Source organism: Anabrus simplex, chromosome 13, assembly GCF_040414725.1.
Source record: "Anabrus simplex isolate iqAnaSimp1 chromosome 13, ASM4041472v1, whole genome shotgun sequence".
NCBI classification, from domain to species: Eukaryota; Metazoa; Arthropoda; class Insecta; order Orthoptera; family Tettigoniidae; genus Anabrus; species Anabrus simplex.
This window is the reverse complement of record NC_090277.1, coordinates 23720897-23740138: the sequence shown is the minus strand read 5'-3', so window position 1 is coordinate 23740138 and position 19242 is coordinate 23720897. Positions and strand designations below refer to the sequence as shown.

At 39.5% G+C, this 19242-nt stretch overlaps 1 protein-coding gene across 2 annotated transcripts in view; it reads right to left on the bottom strand.

Moving 5' to 3' along the window:
- Nucleotides 1-19242, bottom strand: part of LOC136884706 (zinc finger protein 85) — a 417693-nt gene that overhangs the window by 307813 nt on the left and 90638 nt on the right. The gene's annotated exons all lie outside the window — the stretch shown is intronic.

Here is a 19242-nt window from a genome sequence, read left to right as displayed (position 1 = left end):
CGGACCACGTGGAAGGAAAATTTTCAAGTCAAGTCGACGCCCGTTCTACCAGAATTTAGTCTGATAATTAGTGAATTCTGTGGAATAAAAACACCTAGGAGCCAAGTTAAGTGTGACAGTGTAGACGAGCTGTTTATATTCTGCGTGTGCTTGTGCAAAATACTTAATTTTGTCATCTCAGTTACAGCTTGTGACCAGCAATCAACGGAAGACGTCTTGGAATTGAACATCTCAAGATGAAGAATTCCGCAATTACCAACATCATTTCATCGAGGGACATCCATCGCAGAGCCTCCATGGAGCTGTAAAAATGTAAGGCGTCTCTGGTAATGGGAAGGAGACTGGCCGGAGTATGCTGAAATAACTGACTGTCGACGGGAATCGAACTCTACAAAAACTTGAGTACCTTTTTAATTTAATTTATCTGTCCTATCTTTTGTACAACTAGAGGTCTTTCTTCTTAAGTCGTAGATCTATCAGTTTGCTGTAGTTAGAAATATTTCATTTTCCTACTTCTTAAGGTGTCGTGGTAGACTAGGTACGTGTGAATGAAATTTTGGAATCTACTAGAGTAGACATGTAGGTTGTCTTTGAGTGACTTCCCATGCTTAAGGAGCTTAAATTTAATAATCACTGACCACACGATAAATCTACTTTCTTTGTAATATTGAAAGTTACCGGACGGAAAATTTGCGTGTACATTTTGAGTGAATAGGGTCGAACCTAGTGTCTTTTAAAATCACTTGTTGTTTTTCTGATGAAGTCATCTAATTTTACGACATTCCAGGAGAATCAGTAGATGTAATAATCACTTAAATAATAATAATATTGACTAAAGATCGGGTAAAACAGATGTAAACGCTCGTGAGCCATAAAACTACTGTAGAGTTCCTAAATGTGTGATGGAATGTGCTCTGTTCGTGAAGGGTCTGGAATATGGCCTATCCTGAGGGATATTTGTTGCATAATTGAGTAAATGATGAATTAGTGGTGATATTGATTTATTCTTGTGTACTTGGAGCGCAAGATAGATTATAATTAGTGGAGCACGTGTTTGCGAGTGTATTTCGCAGGTAGGAAGTAAAAATAATGCGAGTAAGGCTCACGCTTGCGGTAAATTCAACCTGTAGCCCACATGATGGTAGTGCTTATGGATTTTACTAGAATCTTCCATTATAATCTCATGAATTAGATGAGCTTGCGCTGATATGTGAAATGTGTTTCTACCAAGTGATTCCCATGACTTCGATCACTAGCCACCATAATGTAGGAGAATTTCTGTACACGGATTATTCTGCTAGACATTACGCGTCCCGACCATCACTAATAAAAATCATAAATAAAATTGCCAAATCAGGATTCGATGTAAATAGTGTACATAAAAACGTGTTTCCCTAAGTGTGAATGTGTGTGTGTAAATGTGTATATTTCTCTTGTGCCATGTTGATTTCATTTAATTTTGATCTGGTCGCGCACTCGCTGTGGCGCGGATCACATTCATCGTTGTGTGTTGCCTTAAGAGATAATTTCATGCCCTTAAGGGAAAGTTTAATTAAATTAAGTCAAGGAAGACTAGGAAGGAATTTAATTTTTTTTAATCAGCGAGATTTAAAAGGAAAGATCATCTCGTTACTTTGAGAAGGCACTCGATTTGTAAACAGAATTTATTTAACTAGCTCACACGTTGGTAATGTAAATTTCTAAAAATCTGAAATACTTTAAGATTAATTTGAATAGAAATGAAATGCAAAGATCAAAGGTAGAAATTTGTCAGCCGCATGATTGTTTGAAACGTTGTGAAAATAAGTCATTAATAATTAATTAAAAATCATTACTCTGAAATGCTAATGATGAACATTAGGTAAATGATGCGGTGGAGAATTAATAAGAACACGATCGTGTGACAATGAAACAGGTTAATTGAATGATAAAATAATAATAATAATAATAATAATAATAATAATCAAGATAATAATTAATTAATTTTGAGAATTTTGGAAACAGTTTTCCTTTGCTACTGAAGTTCATGTTGGTGTCATTGATCAACATTAAGTACTGTAAATGACTAATTCAGTTGTGTACACCGTAAACCACGTGTTGAGAATACTTTAAATTGGTGAAACTTTGAACACATGTTTATTTAATTCTTTCAGTCAAGTGTTTGGTTTAAAAAGGCAAGTGGCCTAATTACTTCTTTGGTTTCATTTACAGCACAGTAGAGCTGGAGATATGAACACGTGTCACTCTAAATCGAGGAAGAAATCCGATATTATGAAAGCTCTGTTATGTAAAGGAAAAATATCATCAAGAATATTTTGTTATTTGTCTGCTTATGTGAATAAATGTCAGAGTGTTGTTTTAATATTTCTTTTTATCCTGCTTGGTCATCAATCCTTAACAACCCTTAAATGCCTCTAGAAAGTGATAGCCAACGATCGAACGGTCCACCTTGGGATTCCTCGCTCGATGGCTGGGCTTAGCTCGGGAAAAATGGGGGCATTTAAGATGGCTTAATCCAAGCGTGGGGCTCGAGATTGGCTTATCCAAGCTCGAAAATGATCTTGTGCTGTCCAGTGTTTATGACATTGACAAGATCAGATGACCAAGTAAATTAGGCTGACTCTGACATATTTATTCGCCCAAATTCTTGTGGCTAACATAAGCACATGTTAAATGTAACTTGTATGAATATTGTTAAAAACCAATTCTTGCTGGTAATTAGAAATTTGAATTTGCTGCGATGATAATTAATTAAAGTTAGATTCATAATTGCGACCGATATTGGTGAAAATTTGGAACTTTCATGATATCGACAAATCGGTGCCTTCATAAATTTGATGGAGTTCGATTCCCAGTATTTCAGTATTCCGATCAGAATCCTTCCAGTACCAGAATAGCCATTTAATGAATAATTGTAACTATGGAGGACTTAAGGCAGATGTTGTTGGCTATGGAGGAGAGGATTAATGCCAACTTGAATATTAGTCAAGCTAATTTAGAACAAAGACTTAGCGAAAATCAGGCCAACTTAGAGAAAAAACTTAGTGAAAATCAGGCAAACTTAGAGAAAAACTTAGAGAAAAGACTTAGTGACACTCAGGTACACTTAGAAAAAGGACTCAGTGATCTCAGTGACGCACAAATAAACCTTGAAAAATCTCTCGGGGAAGCTATTGAAGAAAAGTTGACGGACATTAAAAACCAAACTGAAGAAGGTTTAGGAAAAATATGTTCGGACATTAAACTTTTTAACGGCAAGCTAGCCTCAATGCAGAGCGAGCTCGTAATAGTCAAGAATGATTTCGCTACCATGAAAAAGGAGGTAAACGAAAATATTGCCAAGTCTATGGCGGGCATGTCCAATGAATTCAGTGAACGACTGGCGAACGTTCAGCAGGACATATTAACTGGAATCGACAAATACAAGGGCGAAGTTGAACAATCATTCCTGAATATTGAGGAAAAGATTGACACAAATTCAGAGGACCTTAAGGTTACGAAAACGGCTTGGGCGAAGAAATTCATTGGATTAAACGAAAAGCTACAACAAGTCGAAAAGGGCATTCTCGACAAAATCGAGACATCCCAAGTCGATAGCTCAGAACGGATGGATTATATCCACGAGTCGCTGGAGGATAGTTGGGGCGAAATAAAAACGATCAAAACCACCCTGATGAATGCCATACATAAGGTCACGACCGAGTCAAAAACTGAAACCGAAGGGATTCGAAAGGAGTACACGGATGGAATTAAGGAGCTTGTACATGAAATGCATCTCCTGAAAATCCAGAACGAGAACACTAGCAAGGTCACTAACTCATTGCTAGAGAAGCAGGCGTTACTGGAGCAACGTGTAACCGGCACGTGTCAGACGTCAACTCCACTTGCAACTGCAGGGACAGGCGCTACGAATACAATTGACATTTCTTCAGAGCCGACAGTAAATGCGTCTCAAATGAATACAACCGGCCAGACGCAGATAGTAAATATAATTCGTCTTCACGAAGACCAGCCCGAGAAATTCAATAACGTTAGAGGAAACGTGACTCCGAAAGGCTTCATTCGGGAACTGCAGGATTACTTTCGCGATGCGAAAATTCCACCAGAAAGGCAGTTGAGAGTCACCGAAAAATTCCTGGAAGACTCAGTTCATACCTGGTTTGTCGCATTTCGATTTTCATTTGACGATTTCGAAAGCTTCAAAAAAGCATTCCTGGAGAAGTACTGGAATAGCGACGTCCAATACAACCTTAGGACGGAGTTATACGCCAGAAAATATGCATCATCTACGCCCACGAGATATGCGGACTTCCTATCCAGTCAATTAAGAAAATTAAGGGAACTAGACTCACCACCATCAGAACCTGAGTTGGTTAAGTTGATCACACGACAGTTACCACCAGATGTGCAGAGGATCATGATAGCCTCAAATACACAATCTGCAATCCAGGCTGAGGCGTTACTAAGACAATTAGACATGACGTCCAAGGAACCAGTTCGTCAGGGACGAAACTCGGAACCGCAGATCCATCAGGTAACAACGAATAAGGAGGAAGAATCGAAATCAGTCAACCAAGGGAGAACGTGGAAACGTAACCCTGGAGGGCAAGATTCACCTCGTGATCGATCGCCCGTACGCAGAAATAGACCCATTAGAAACTGGGAATATTCCAGACGTAACGAGAGGAAGCGTCCATACTCAGATTATCGAAGGAGCTGGAAGCGAAACCAGGACTTCCGCCACTCAAGAGGAAGGAGAGACTGGCGAGAAGAAGAAAAGGAAAAATATCTAAAGGACCTTCAAAACTCGACACAGGAAAACGAACGATGGCGAAGAGCAATCCAAACCCAGGATACCAACCCTGATATCGTGGGGGCGGAAAGCCTTCAATATCAAGAGGCCAAGGCTCGGGGAAGCCAACATAACAACTCGAGTCAGGAGCACAGCCAAGGTGCCATTAAGAAAAGACCTCATCTCCAATGAGAAGAGATAGAACGAATCCTGAAGGCAAAATCAGCAAACTTCAAGAAGGAAGTGCGATACAGGTCGACGCATGGACTCTACCGAACGCCTACACCACTAGCTGACACCGTGTAACCATCTGTTAAGAGGGAAAAATAAGTTACTGAAGATGGAAATAAAACTAGTGGAACACCCTGTATGGAGAGACTAGGCTACTGGATGCCAGGAGCGGAACGAAGAACTCCGAGTCTCACACCTGTCGCGAGCTCAATTAAGTTATTACCAGGTGATTCAACAGCCAATTTTCCGGAACAATAGTAATGGACACTGTTATGTAATAATTTCATCTACAAACGAAATTATGCTCCAACCAAGGGAGAGATGTCCCCGTGAAAATTGGCGACCTTATGAATATTTTAACAAGTGGAAAGCAAAAATTTTATTGTCTGCTTGAAGCCGCAACACATCACTTGGGAAGTCGTGGCGAGCCGAGAACGAGTTTTTTTTTGTCGTTCAGAGGGGTGCGATACGTCACCAGCGAGACTGTGCCAAGGTTATAGCAAACCACGTGACTGCCTTCGCACGCGCGACCCAGCTTGTTTCTGGAATAGTCTGCGCAAATTAAAGGAGATCATCAGCCAATTACCGTTCTCGCTGAAGAACACACCTCCCCTGGGCTAATTAGATAAAAGGCCTTGGTTCGGGTGAATCGCTCTCTTAATGCTTAATGCTTTATGCTCTTCTTAATGCTTGTTCGCTGCGTGAGACATCACATCACCGGACCACGTGGAAGGAAAATTTTCAAGTCAAGTCGACGCCCGTTCTACCAGAATTTAGTCTGATAATTAGTGAATTCTGTGGAATAAAAACACCTAGGAGCCAAGTTAAGTGTGACAGTGTAGACGAGCTGTTTATATTCTGCGTGTGCTTGTGCAAAATACTTAATTTTGTCATCTCAGTTACAGCTTGTGACCAGCAATCAACGGAAGACGTCTTGGAATTGAACATCTCAAGATGAAGAATTCCGCAATTACCAACATCATTTCATCGAGGGACATCCATCGCAGAGCCTCCATGGAGCTGTAAAAATGTAAGGCGTCTCTGGTAATGGGAAGGAGACTGGCCGGAGTATGCTGAAATAACTGACTGTCGACGGGAATCGAACTCTATAAAAACTTGAGTACCTTTTTAATTTAATTTATCTGTCCTATCTTTTGTACAACTAGAGGTCTTTCTTCTTAAGTCGTAGATCTATCAGTTTGCTGTAGTTAGAAATATTTCATTTTCCTACTTCTTAAGGTGTCGTGGTAGACTAGGTACGTGTGAATGAAATTTTGGAATCTATTAGAGTAGACATGTAGGTTGTCTTTGAGTGACTTCCCATGCTTAAGGAGCTTAAATTTAATAATCACTGACCACACGATAAATCTACTTTCTTTGTAATATTGAAAGTTACCGGACGGAAAATTTGCGTGTACATTTTGAGTGAATAGGGTCGAACCTAGTGTCTTTTAAAATCACTTGTTGTTTTTCTGATGAAGTCATCTAATTTTACGACATTCCAGGAGAATCAGTAGATGTAATAATCACTTAAATAATAATAATATTGACTAAAGATCGGGTAAAACAGATGTAAACGCTCGTGAGCCATAAAACTACTGTAGAGTTCCTAAATGTGTGATGGAATGTGCTCTGTTCGTGAAGGGTCTGGAATATGGCCTATCCTGAGGGATATTTGTTGCATAATTGAGTAAATGATGAATTAGTGGTGATATTGATTTATTCTTGTGTACTTGGAGCGCAAGATAGATTATAATTAGTGGAGCACGTGTTTGCGAGTGTATTTCGCAGGTAGGAAGTAAAAATAATGCGAGTAAGGCTCACGCTTGCGGTAAATTCAACCTGTAGCCCACATGATGGTAGTGCTTATGGATTTTACTAGAATCTTCCATTATAATCTCATGAATTAGATGAGCTTGCGCTGATATGTGAAATGTGTTTCTACCAAGTGATTCCCATGACTTCGATCACTAGCCACCATAATGTAGGAGAATTTCTGTACACGGATTATTCTGCTAGACATTACGCGTCCCGACCATCACTAATAAAAATCATAAATAAAATTGCCAAATCAGGATTCGATGTAAATAGTGTACATAAAAACGTGTTTCCCTAAGTGTGAATGTGTGTGTGTAAATGTGTATATTTCTCTTGTGCCATGTTGATTTCATTTAATTTTGATCTGGTCGCGCACTCGCTGTGGCGCGGATCACATTCATCGTTGTGTGTTGCCTTAAGAGATAATTTCATGCCCTTAAGGGAAAGTTTAATTAAATTAAGTCAAGGAAGACTAGGAAGGAATTTAATTTTTTTTAATCAGCGAGATTTAAAAGGAAAGATCATCTCGTTACTTTGAGAAGGCACTCGATTTGTAAACAGAATTTATTTAACTAGCTCACACGTTGGTAATGTAAATTTCTAAAAATCTGAAATACTTTAAGATTAATTTGAATAGAAATGAAATGCAAAGATCAAAGGTAGAAATTTGTCAGCCGCATGATTGTTTGAAACGTTGTGAAAATAAGTCATTAATAATTAATTAAAAATCATTACTCTGAAATGCTAATGATGAACATTAGGTAAATGATGCGGTGGAGAATTAATAAGAACACGATCGTGTGACAATGAAACAGGTTAATTGAATGATAAAATAATAATAATAATAATAATAATCAAGATAATAATTAATTAATTTTGAGAATTTTGGAAACAGTTTTCCTTTGCTACTGAAGTTCATGTTGGTGTCATTGATCAACATTAAGTACTGTAAATGACTAATTCAGTTGTGTACACCGTAAACCACGTGTTGAGAATACTTTAAATTGGTGAAACTTTGAACACATGTTTATTTAATTCTTTCAGTCAAGTGTTTGGTTTAAAAAGGCAAGTGGCCTAATTACTTCTTTGGTTTCATTTACAGCACAGTAGAGCTGGAGATATGAACACGTGTCACTCTAAATCGAGGAAGAAATCCGATATTATGAAAGCTCTGTTATGTAAAGGAAAAATATCATCAAGAATATTTTGTTATTTGTCTGCTTATGTGAATAAATGTCAGAGTGTTGTTTTAATATTTCTTTTTATCCTGCTTGGTCATCAATCCTTAACAACCCTTAAATGCCTCTAGAAAGTGATAGCCAACGATCGAACGGTCCACCTTGGGATTCCTCGCTCGATGGCTGGGCTTAGCTCGGGAAAAATGGGGGCATTTAAGATGGCTTAATCCAAGCGTGGGGCTCGAGATTGGCTTATCCAAGCTCGAAAATGATCTTGTGCTGTCCAGTGTTTATGACATTGACAAGATCAGATGACCAAGTAAATTAGGCTGACTCTGACATATTTATTCGCCCAAATTCTTGTGGCTAACATAAGCACATGTTAAATGTAACTTGTATGAATATTGTTAAAAACCAATTCTTGCTGGTAATTAGAAATTTGAATTTGCTGCGATGATAATTAATTAAAGTTAGATTCATAATTGCGACCGATATTGGTGAAAATTTGGAACTTTCATGATATCGACAAATCGGTGCCTTCATAAATTTGATGGAGTTCGATTCCCAGTATTTCAGTATTCCGATCAGAATCCTTCCAGTACCAGAATAGCCATTTAATGAATAATTGTAACTATGGAGGACTTAAGGCAGATGTTGTTGGCTATGGAGGAGAGGATTAATGCCAACTTGAATATTAGTCAAGCTAATTTAGAACAAAGACTTAGCGAAAATCAGGCCAACTTAGAGAAAAAACTTAGTGAAAATCAGGCAAACTTAGAGAAAAACTTAGAGAAAAGACTTAGTGACACTCAGGTACACTTAGAAAAAGGACTCAGTGATCTCAGTGACGCACAAATAAACCTTGAAAAATCTCTCGGGGAAGCTATTGAAGAAAAGTTGACGGACATTAAAAACCAAACTGAAGAAGGTTTAGGAAAAATATGTTCGGACATTAAACTTTTTAACGGCAAGCTAGCCTCAATGCAGAGCGAGCTCGTAATAGTCAAGAATGATTTCGCTACCATGAAAAAGGAGGTAAACGAAAATATTGCCAAGTCTATGGCGGGCATGTCCAATGAATTCAGTGAACGACTGGCGAACGTTCAGCAGGACATATTAACTGGAATCGACAAATACAAGGGCGAAGTTGAACAATCATTCCTGAATATTGAGGAAAAGATTGACACAAATTCAGAGGACCTTAAGGTTACGAAAACGGCTTGGGCGAAGAAATTCATTGGATTAAACGAAAAGCTACAACAAGTCGAAAAGGGCATTCTCGACAAAATCGAGACATCCCAAGTCGATAGCTCAGAACGGATGGATTATATCCACGAGTCGCTGGAGGATAGTTGGGGCGAAATAAAAACGATCAAAACCACCCTGATGAATGCCATACATAAGGTCACGACCGAGTCAAAAACTGAAACCGAAGGGATTCGAAAGGAGTACACGGATGGAATTAAGGAGCTTGTACATGAAATGCATCTCCTGAAAATCCAGAACGAGAACACTAGCAAGGTCACTAACTCATTGCTAGAGAAGCAGGCGTTACTGGAGCAACGTGTAACCGGCACGTGTCAGACGTCAACTCCACTTGCAACTGCAGGGACAGGCGCTACGAATACAATTGACATTTCTTCAGAGCCGACAGTAAATGCGTCTCAAATGAATACAACCGGCCAGACGCAGATAGTAAATATAATTCGTCTTCACGAAGACCAGCCCGAGAAATTCAATAACGTTAGAGGAAACGTGACTCCGAAAGGCTTCATTCGGGAACTGCAGGATTACTTTCGCGATGCGAAAATTCCACCAGAAAGGCAGTTGAGAGTCACCGAAAAATTCCTGGAAGACTCAGTTCATACCTGGTTTGTCGCATTTCGATTTTCATTTGACGATTTCGAAAGCTTCAAAAAAGCATTCCTGGAGAAGTACTGGAATAGCGACGTCCAATACAACCTTAGGACGGAGTTATACGCCAGAAAATATGCATCATCTACGCCCACGAGATATGCGGACTTCCTATCCAGTCAATTAAGAAAATTAAGGGAACTAGACTCACCACCATCAGAACCTGAGTTGGTTAAGTTGATCACACGACAGTTACCACCAGATGTGCAGAGGATCATGATAGCCTCAAATACACAATCTGCAATCCAGGCTGAGGCGTTACTAAGACAATTAGACATGACGTCCAAGGAACCAGTTCGTCAGGGACGAAACTCGGAACCGCAGATCCATCAGGTAACAACGAATAAGGAGGAAGAATCGAAATCAGTCAACCAAGGGAGAACGTGGAAACGTAACCCTGGAGGGCAAGATTCACCTCGTGATCGATCGCCCGTACGCAGAAATAGACCCATTAGAAACTGGGAATATTCCAGACGTAACGAGAGGAAGCGTCCATACTCAGATTATCGAAGGAGCTGGAAGCGAAACCAGGACTTCCGCCACTCAAGAGGAAGGAGAGACTGGCGAGAAGAAGAAAAGGAAAAATATCTAAAGGACCTTCAAAACTCGACACAGGAAAACGAACGATGGCGAAGAGCAATCCAAACCCAGGATACCAACCCTGATATCGTGGGGGCGGAAAGCCTTCAATATCAAGAGGCCAAGGCTCGGGGAAGCCAACATAACAACTCGAGTCAGGAGCACAGCCAAGGTGCCATTAAGAAAAGACCTCATCTCCAATGAGAAGAGATAGAACGAATCCTGAAGGCAAAATCAGCAAACTTCAAGAAGGAAGTGCGATACAGGTCGACGCATGGACTCTACCGAACGCCTACACCACTAGCTGACACCGTGTAACCATCTGTTAAGAGGGAAAAATAAGTTACTGAAGATGGAAATAAAACTAGTGGAACACCCTGTATGGAGAGACTAGGCTACTGGATGCCAGGAGCGGAACGAAGAACTCCGAGTCTCACACCTGTCGCGAGCTCAATTAAGTTATTACCAGGTGATTCAACAGCCAATTTTCCGGAACAATAGTAATGGACACTGTTATGTAATAATTTCATCTACAAACGAAATTATGCTCCAACCAAGGGAGAGATGTCCCCGTGAAAATTGGCGACCTTATGAATATTTTAACAAGTGGAAAGCAAAAATTTTATTGTCTGCTTGAAGCCGCAACACATCACTTGGGAAGTCGTGGCGAGCCGAGAACGAGTTTTTTTTTGTCGTTCAGAGGGGTGCGATACGTCACCAGCGAGACTGTGCCAAGGTTATAGCAAACCACGTGACTGCCTTCGCACGCGCGACCCAGCTTGTTTCTGGAATAGTCTGCGCAAATTAAAGGAGATCATCAGCCAATTACCGTTCTCGCTGAAGAACACACCTCCCCTGGGCTAATTAGATAAAAGGCCTTGGTTCGGGTGAATCGCTCTCTTAATGCTTAATGCTTTATGCTCTTCTTAATGCTTGTTCGCTGCGTGAGACATCACATCACCGGACCACGTGGAAGGAAAATTTTCAAGTCAAGTCGACGCCCGTTCTACCAGAATTTAGTCTGATAATTAGTGAATTCTGTGGAATAAAAACACCTAGGAGCCAAGTTAAGTGTGACAGTGTAGACGAGCTGTTTATATTCTGCGTGTGCTTGTGCAAAATACTTAATTTTGTCATCTCAGTTACAGCTTGTGACCAGCAATCAACGGAAGACGTCTTGGAATTGAACATCTCAAGATGAAGAATTCCGCAATTACCAACATCATTTCATCGAGGGACATCCATCGCAGAGCCTCCATGGAGCTGTAAAAATGTAAGGCGTCTCTGGTAATGGGAAGGAGACTGGCCGGAGTATGCTGAAATAACTGACTGTCGACGGGAATCGAACTCTACAAAAACTTGAGTACCTTTTTAATTTAATTTATCTGTCCTATCTTTTGTACAACTAGAGGTCTTTCTTCTTAAGTCGTAGATCTATCAGTTTGCTGTAGTTAGAAATATTTCATTTTCCTACTTCTTAAGGTGTCGTGGTAGACTAGGTACGTGTGAATGAAATTTTGGAATCTATTAGAGTAGACATGTAGGTTGTCTTTGAGTGACTTCCCATGCTTAAGGAGCTTAAATTTAATAATCACTGACCACACGATAAATCTACTTTCTTTGTAATATTGAAAGTTACCGGACGGAAAATTTGCGTGTACATTTTGAGTGAATAGGGTCGAACCTAGTGTCTTTTAAAATCACTTGTTGTTTTTCTGATGAAGTCATCTAATTTTACGACATTCCAGGAGAATCAGTAGATGTAATAATCACTTAAATAATAATAATATTGACTAAAGATCGGGTAAAACAGATGTAAACGCTCGTGAGCCATAAAACTACTGTAGAGTTCCTAAATGTGTGATGGAATGTGCTCTGTTCGTGAAGGGTCTGGAATATGGCCTATCCTGAGGGATATTTGTTGCATAATTGAGTAAATGATGAATTAGTGGTGATATTGATTTATTCTTGTGTACTTGGAGCGCAAGATAGATTATAATTAGTGGAGCACGTGTTTGCGAGTGTATTTCGCAGGTAGGAAGTAAAAATAATGCGAGTAAGGCTCACGCTTGCGGTAAATTCAACCTGTAGCCCACATGATGGTAGTGCTTATGGATTTTACTAGAATCTTCCATTATAATCTCATGAATTAGATGAGCTTGCGCTGATATGTGAAATGTGTTTCTACCAAGTGATTCCCATGACTTCGATCACTAGCCACCATAATGTAGGAGAATTTCTGTACACGGATCATTCTGCTAGACATTACGCGTCCCGACCATCACTAATAAAAATCATAAATAAAATTGCCAAATCAGGATTCGATGTAAATAGTGTACATAAAAACGTGTTTCCCTAAGTGTGAATGTGTGTGTGTAAATGTGTATATTTCTCTTGTGCCATGTTGATTTCATTTAATTTTGATCTGGTCGCGCACTCGCTGTGGCGCGGATCACATTCATCGTTGTGTGTTGCCTTAAGAGATAATTTCATGCCCTTAAGGGAAAGTTTAATTAAATTAAGTCAAGGAAGACTAGGAAGGAATTTAATTTTTTTTAATCAGCGAGATTTAAAAGGAAAGATCATCTCGTTACTTTGAGAAGGCACTCGATTTGTAAACAGAATTTATTTAACTAGCTCACACGTTGGTAATGTAAATTTCTAAAAATCTGAAATACTTTAAGATTAATTTGAATAGAAATGAAATGCAAAGATCAAAGGTAGAAATTTGTCAGCCGCATGATTGTTTGAAACGTTGTGAAAATAAGTCATTAATAATTAATTAAAAATCATTACTCTGAAATGCTAATGATGAACATTAGGTAAATGATGCGGTGGAGAATTAATAAGAACACGATCGTGTGACAATGAAACAGGTTAATTGAATGATAAAATAATAATAATAATAATAATAATAATAATCAAGATAATAATTAATTAATTTTGAGAATTTTGGAAACAGTTTTCCTTTGCTACTGAAGTTCATGTTGGTGTCATTGATCAACATTAAGTACTGTAAATGACTAATTCAGTTGTGTACACCGTAAACCACGTGTTGAGAATACTTTAAATTGGTGAAACTTTGAACACATGTTTATTTAATTCTTTCAGTCAAGTGTTTGGTTTAAAAAGGCAAGTGGCCTAATTACTTCTTTGGTTTCATTTACAGCACAGTAGAGCTGGAGATATGAACACGTGTCACTCTAAATCGAGGAAGAAATCCGATATTATGAAAGCTCTGTTATGTAAAGGAAAAATATCATCAAGAATATTTTGTTATTTGTCTGCTTATGTGAATAAATGTCAGAGTGTTGTTTTAATATTTCTTTTTATCCTGCTTGGTCATCAATCCTTAACAACCCTTAAATGCCTCTAGAAAGTGATAGCCAACGATCGAACGGTCCACCTTGGGATTCCTCGCTCGATGGCTGGGCTTAGCTCGGGAAAAATGGGGGCATTTAAGATGGCTTAATCCAAGCGTGGGGCTCGAGATTGGCTTATCCAAGCTCGAAAATGATCTTGTGCTGTCCAGTGTTTATGACATTGACAAGATCAGATGACCAAGTAAATTAGGCTGACTCTGACATATTTATTCGCCCAAATTCTTGTGGCTAACATAAGCACATGTTAAATGTAACTTGTATGAATATTGTTAAAAACCAATTCTTGCTGGTAATTAGAAATTTGAATTTGCTGCGATGATAATTAATTAAAGTTAGATTCATAATTGCGACCGATATTGGTGAAAATTTGGAACTTTCATGATATCGACAAATCGGTGCCTTCATAAATTTGATGGAGTTCGATTCCCAGTATTTCAGTATTCCGATCAGAATCCTTCCAGTACCAGAATAGCCATTTAATGAATAATTGTAACTATGGAGGACTTAAGGCAGATGTTGTTGGCTATGGAGGAGAGGATTAATGCCAACTTGAATATTAGTCAAGCTAATTTAGAACAAAGACTTAGCGAAAATCAGGCCAACTTAGAGAAAAAACTTAGTGAAAATCAGGCAAACTTAGAGAAAAACTTAGAGAAAAGACTTAGTGACACTCAGGTACACTTAGAAAAAGGACTCAGTGATCTCAGTGACGCACAAATAAACCTTGAAAAATCTCTCGGGGAAGCTATTGAAGAAAAGTTGACGGACATTAAAAACCAAACTGAAGAAGGTTTAGGAAAAATATGTTCGGACATTAAACTTTTTAACGGCAAGCTAGCCTCAATGCAGAGCGAGCTCGTAATAGTCAAGAATGATTTCGCTACCATGAAAAAGGAGGTAAACGAAAATATTGCCAAGTCTATGGCGGGCATGTCCAATGAATTCAGTGAACGACTGGCGAACGTTCAGCAGGACATATTAACTGGAATCGACAAATACAAGGGCGAAGTTGAACAATCATTCCTGAATATTGAGGAAAAGATTGACACAAATTCAGAGGACCTTAAGGTTACGAAAACGGCTTGGGCGAAGAAATTCATTGGATTAAACGAAAAGCTACAACAAGTCGAAAAGGGCATTCTCGACAAAATCGAGACATCCCAAGTCGATAGCTCAGAACGGATGGATTATATCCACGAGTCGCTGGAGGATAGTTGGGGCGAAATAAAAACGATCAAAACCACCCTGATGAATGCCATACATAAGGTCACGACCGAGTCAAAAACTGAAACCGAAGGGATTCGAAAGGAGTACACGGATGGAATTAAGGAGCTTGTACATGAAATGCATCTCCTGAAAATCCAGAACGAGAACACTAGCAAGGTCACTAACTCATTGCTAGAGAAGCAGGCGTTACTGGAGCAACGTGTAACCGGCACGTGTCAGACGTCAACTCCACTTGCAACTGCAGGGACAGGCGCTACGAATACAATTGACATTTCTTCAGAGCCGACAGTAAATGCGTCTCAAATGAATACAACCGGCCAGACGCAGATAGTAAATATAATTCGTCTTCACGAAGACCAGCCCGAGAAATTCAATAACGTTAGAGGAAACGTGACTCCGAAAGGCTTCATTCGGGAACTGCAGGATTACTTTCGCGATGCGAAAATTCCACCAGAAAGGCAGTTGAGAGTCACCGAAAAATTCCTGGAAGACTCAGTTCATACCTGGTTTGTCGCATTTCGATTTTCATTTGACGATTTCGAAAGCTTCAAAAAAGCATTCCTGGAGAAGTACTGGAATAGCGACGTCCAATACAACCTTAGGACGGAGTTATACGCCAGAAAATATGCATCATCTACGCCCACGAGATATGCGGACTTCCTATCCAGTCAATTAAGAAAATTAAGGGAACTAGACTCACCACCATCAGAACCTGAGTTGGTTAAGTTGATCACACGACAGTTACCACCAGATGTGCAGAGGATCATGATAGCCTCAAATACACAATCTGCAATCCAGGCTGAGGCGTTACTAAGACAATTAGACATGACGTCCAAGGAACCAGTTCGTCAGGGACGAAACTCGGAACCGCAGATCCATCAGGTAACAACGAATAAGGAGGAAGAATCGAAATCAGTCAACCAAGGGAGAACGTGGAAACGTAACCCTGGAGGGCAAGATTCACCTCGTGATCGATCGCCCGTACGCAGAAATAGACCCATTAGAAACTGGGAATATTCCAGACGTAACGAGAGGAAGCGTCCATACTCAGATTATCGAAGGAGCTGGAAGCGAAACCAGGACTTCCGCCACTCAAGAGGAAGGAGAGACTGGCGAGAAGAAGAAAAGGAAAAATATCTAAAGGACCTTCAAAACTCGACACAGGAAAACGAACGATGGCGAAGAACAATCCAAACCCAGGATACCAACCCTGATATCGTGGGGGCGGAAAGCCTTCAATATCAAGAGGCCAAGGCTCGGGGAAGCCAACATAACAACTCGAGTCAGGAGCACAGCCAAGGTGCCATTAAGAAAAGACCTCATCTCCAATGAGAAGAGATAGAACGAATCCTGAAGGCAAAATCAGCAAACTTCAAGAAGGAAGTGCGATACAGGTCGACGCATGGACTCTACCGAACGCCTACACCACTAGCTGACACCGTGTAACCATCTGTTAAGAGGGAAAAATAAGTTACTGAAGATGGAAATAAAACTAGTGGAACACCCTGTATGGAGAGACTAGGCTACTGGATGCCAGGAGCGGAACGAAGAACTCCGAGTCTCACACCTGTCGCGAGCTCAATTAAGTTATTACCAGGTGATTCAACAGCCAATTTTCCGGAACAATAGTAATGGACACTGTTATGTAATAATTTCATCTACAAACGAAATTATGCTCCAACCAAGGGAGAGATGTCCCCGTGAAAATTGGCGACCTTATGAATATTTTAACAAGTGGAAAGCAAAAATTTTATTGTCTGCTTGAAGCCGCAACACATCACTTGGGAAGTCGTGGCGAGCCGAGAACGAGTTTTTTTTTTGTCGTTCAGAGGGGTGCGATACGTCACCAGCGAGACTGTGCCAAGGTTATAGCAAACCACGTGACTGCCTTCGCACGCGCGACCCAGCTTGTTTCTGGAATAGTCTGCGCAAATTAAAGGAGATCATCAGCCAATTACCGTTCTCGCTGAAGAACACACCTCCCCTGGGCTAATTAGATAAAAGGCCTTGGTTCGGGTGAATCGCTCTCTTAATGCTTAATGCTTTATGCTCTTCTTAATGCTTGTTCGCTGCGTGAGACATCACATCACCGGACCACGTGGAAGGAAAATTTTCAAGTCAAGTCGACGCCCGTTCTACCAGAATTTAGTCTGATAATTAGTGAATTCTGTGGAATAAAAACACCTAGGAGCCAAGTTAAGTGTGACAGTGTAGACGAGCTGTTTATATTCTGCGTGTGCTTGTGCAAAATACTTAATTTTGTCATCTCAGTTACAGCTTGTGACCAGCAATCAACGGAAGACGTCTTGGAATTGAACATCTCAAGATGAAGAATTCCGCAATTACCAACATCATTTCATCGAGGGACATCCATCGCAGAGCCTCCATGGAGCTGTAAAAATGTAAGGCGTCTCTGGTAATGGGAAGGAGACTGGCCGGAGTATGCTGAAATAACTGACTGTCGACGGGAATCGAACTCTACAAAAACTTGAGTACCTTTTTAATTTAATTTATCTGTCCTATCTTTTGTACAACTAGAGGTCTTTCTTCTTAAGTCGTAGATCTATCAGTTTGCTGTAGTTAGAAATATTTCATTTTCCTACTTCTTAAGGTGTCGTGGTAGACTAGGTACGTGTGAATGAAATTTTGGAATCTATTAGAGTAGACATGTAGGTTGTCTTTGAGTGACTTCCCATGCTTAAGGAGCTTAAATTTAATAATCACTGACCACACGATAAATCTACTTTCTTTGTAATATTGAAAGTTACCGGACGGAAAATTTGCGTGTACATTTTGAGTGAATAGGGTCGAACCTAGTGTCTTTTAAAATCACTTGTTGTTTTTCTGATGAAGTCATCTAATTTTACGACATTCCAGGAGAATCAGTAGATGTAATAATCACTTAAATAATAATAATATTGACTAAAGATCGGGTAAAACAGATGTAAACGCTCGTGAGCCATAAAACTACTGTAGAGTTCCTAAATGTGTGATGGAATGTGCTCTGTTCGTGAAGGGTCTGGAATATGGCCTATCCTGAGGGATATTTGTTGCATAATTGAGTAAATGATGAATTAGTGGTGATATTGATTTATTCTTGTGTACTTGGAGCGCAAGATAGATTATAATTAGTGGAGCACGTGTTTGCGAGTGTATTTCGCAGGTAGGAAGTAAAAATAATGCGAGTAAGGCTCACGCTTGCGGTAAATTCAACCTGTAGCCCACATGATGGTAGTGCTTATGGATTTTACTAGAATCTTCCATTATAATCTCATGAATTAGATGAGCTTGCGCTGATATGTGAAATGTGTTTCTACCAAGTGATTCCCATGACTTCGATCACTAGCCACCATAATGTAGGAGAATTTCTGTACACGGATTATTCTGCTAGACATTACGCGTCCCGACCATCACTAATAAAAATCATAAATAAAATTGCCAAATCAGGATTCGATGTAAATAGTGTACATAAAAACGTGTTTCCCTAAGTGTGAATGTGTGTGTGTAAATGTGTATATTTCTCTTGTGCCATGTTGATTTCATTTAATTTTGATCTGGTCGCGCACTCGCTGTGGCGCGGATCACATTCATCGTTGTGTGTTGCCTTAAGAGATAATTTCATGCCCTTAAGGGAAAGTTTAATTAAATTAAGTCAAGGAAGACTAGGAAGGAATTTAATTTTTTTTAATCAGCGAGATTTAAAAGGAAAGATCATCTCGTTACTTTGAGAAGGCACTCGATTTGTAAACAGAATTTATTTAACTAGCTCACACGTTGGTAATGTAAATTTCTAAAAATCTGAAATACTTTAAGATTAATTTGAATAGAAATGAAATGCAAAGATCAAAGGTAGAAATTTGTCAGCCGCATGATTGTTTGAAACGTTGTGAAAATAAGTCATTAATAATTAATTAAAAATCATTACTCTGAAATGCTAATGATGAACATTAGGTAAATGATGCGGTGGAGAATTAATAAGAACACGATCGTGTGACAATGAAACAGGTTAATTGAATGATAAAATAATAATAATAATAATAATAATCAAGATAATAATTAATTAATTTTGAGAATTTTGGAAACAGTTTTCCTTTGCTACTGAAGTTCATGTTGGTGTCAT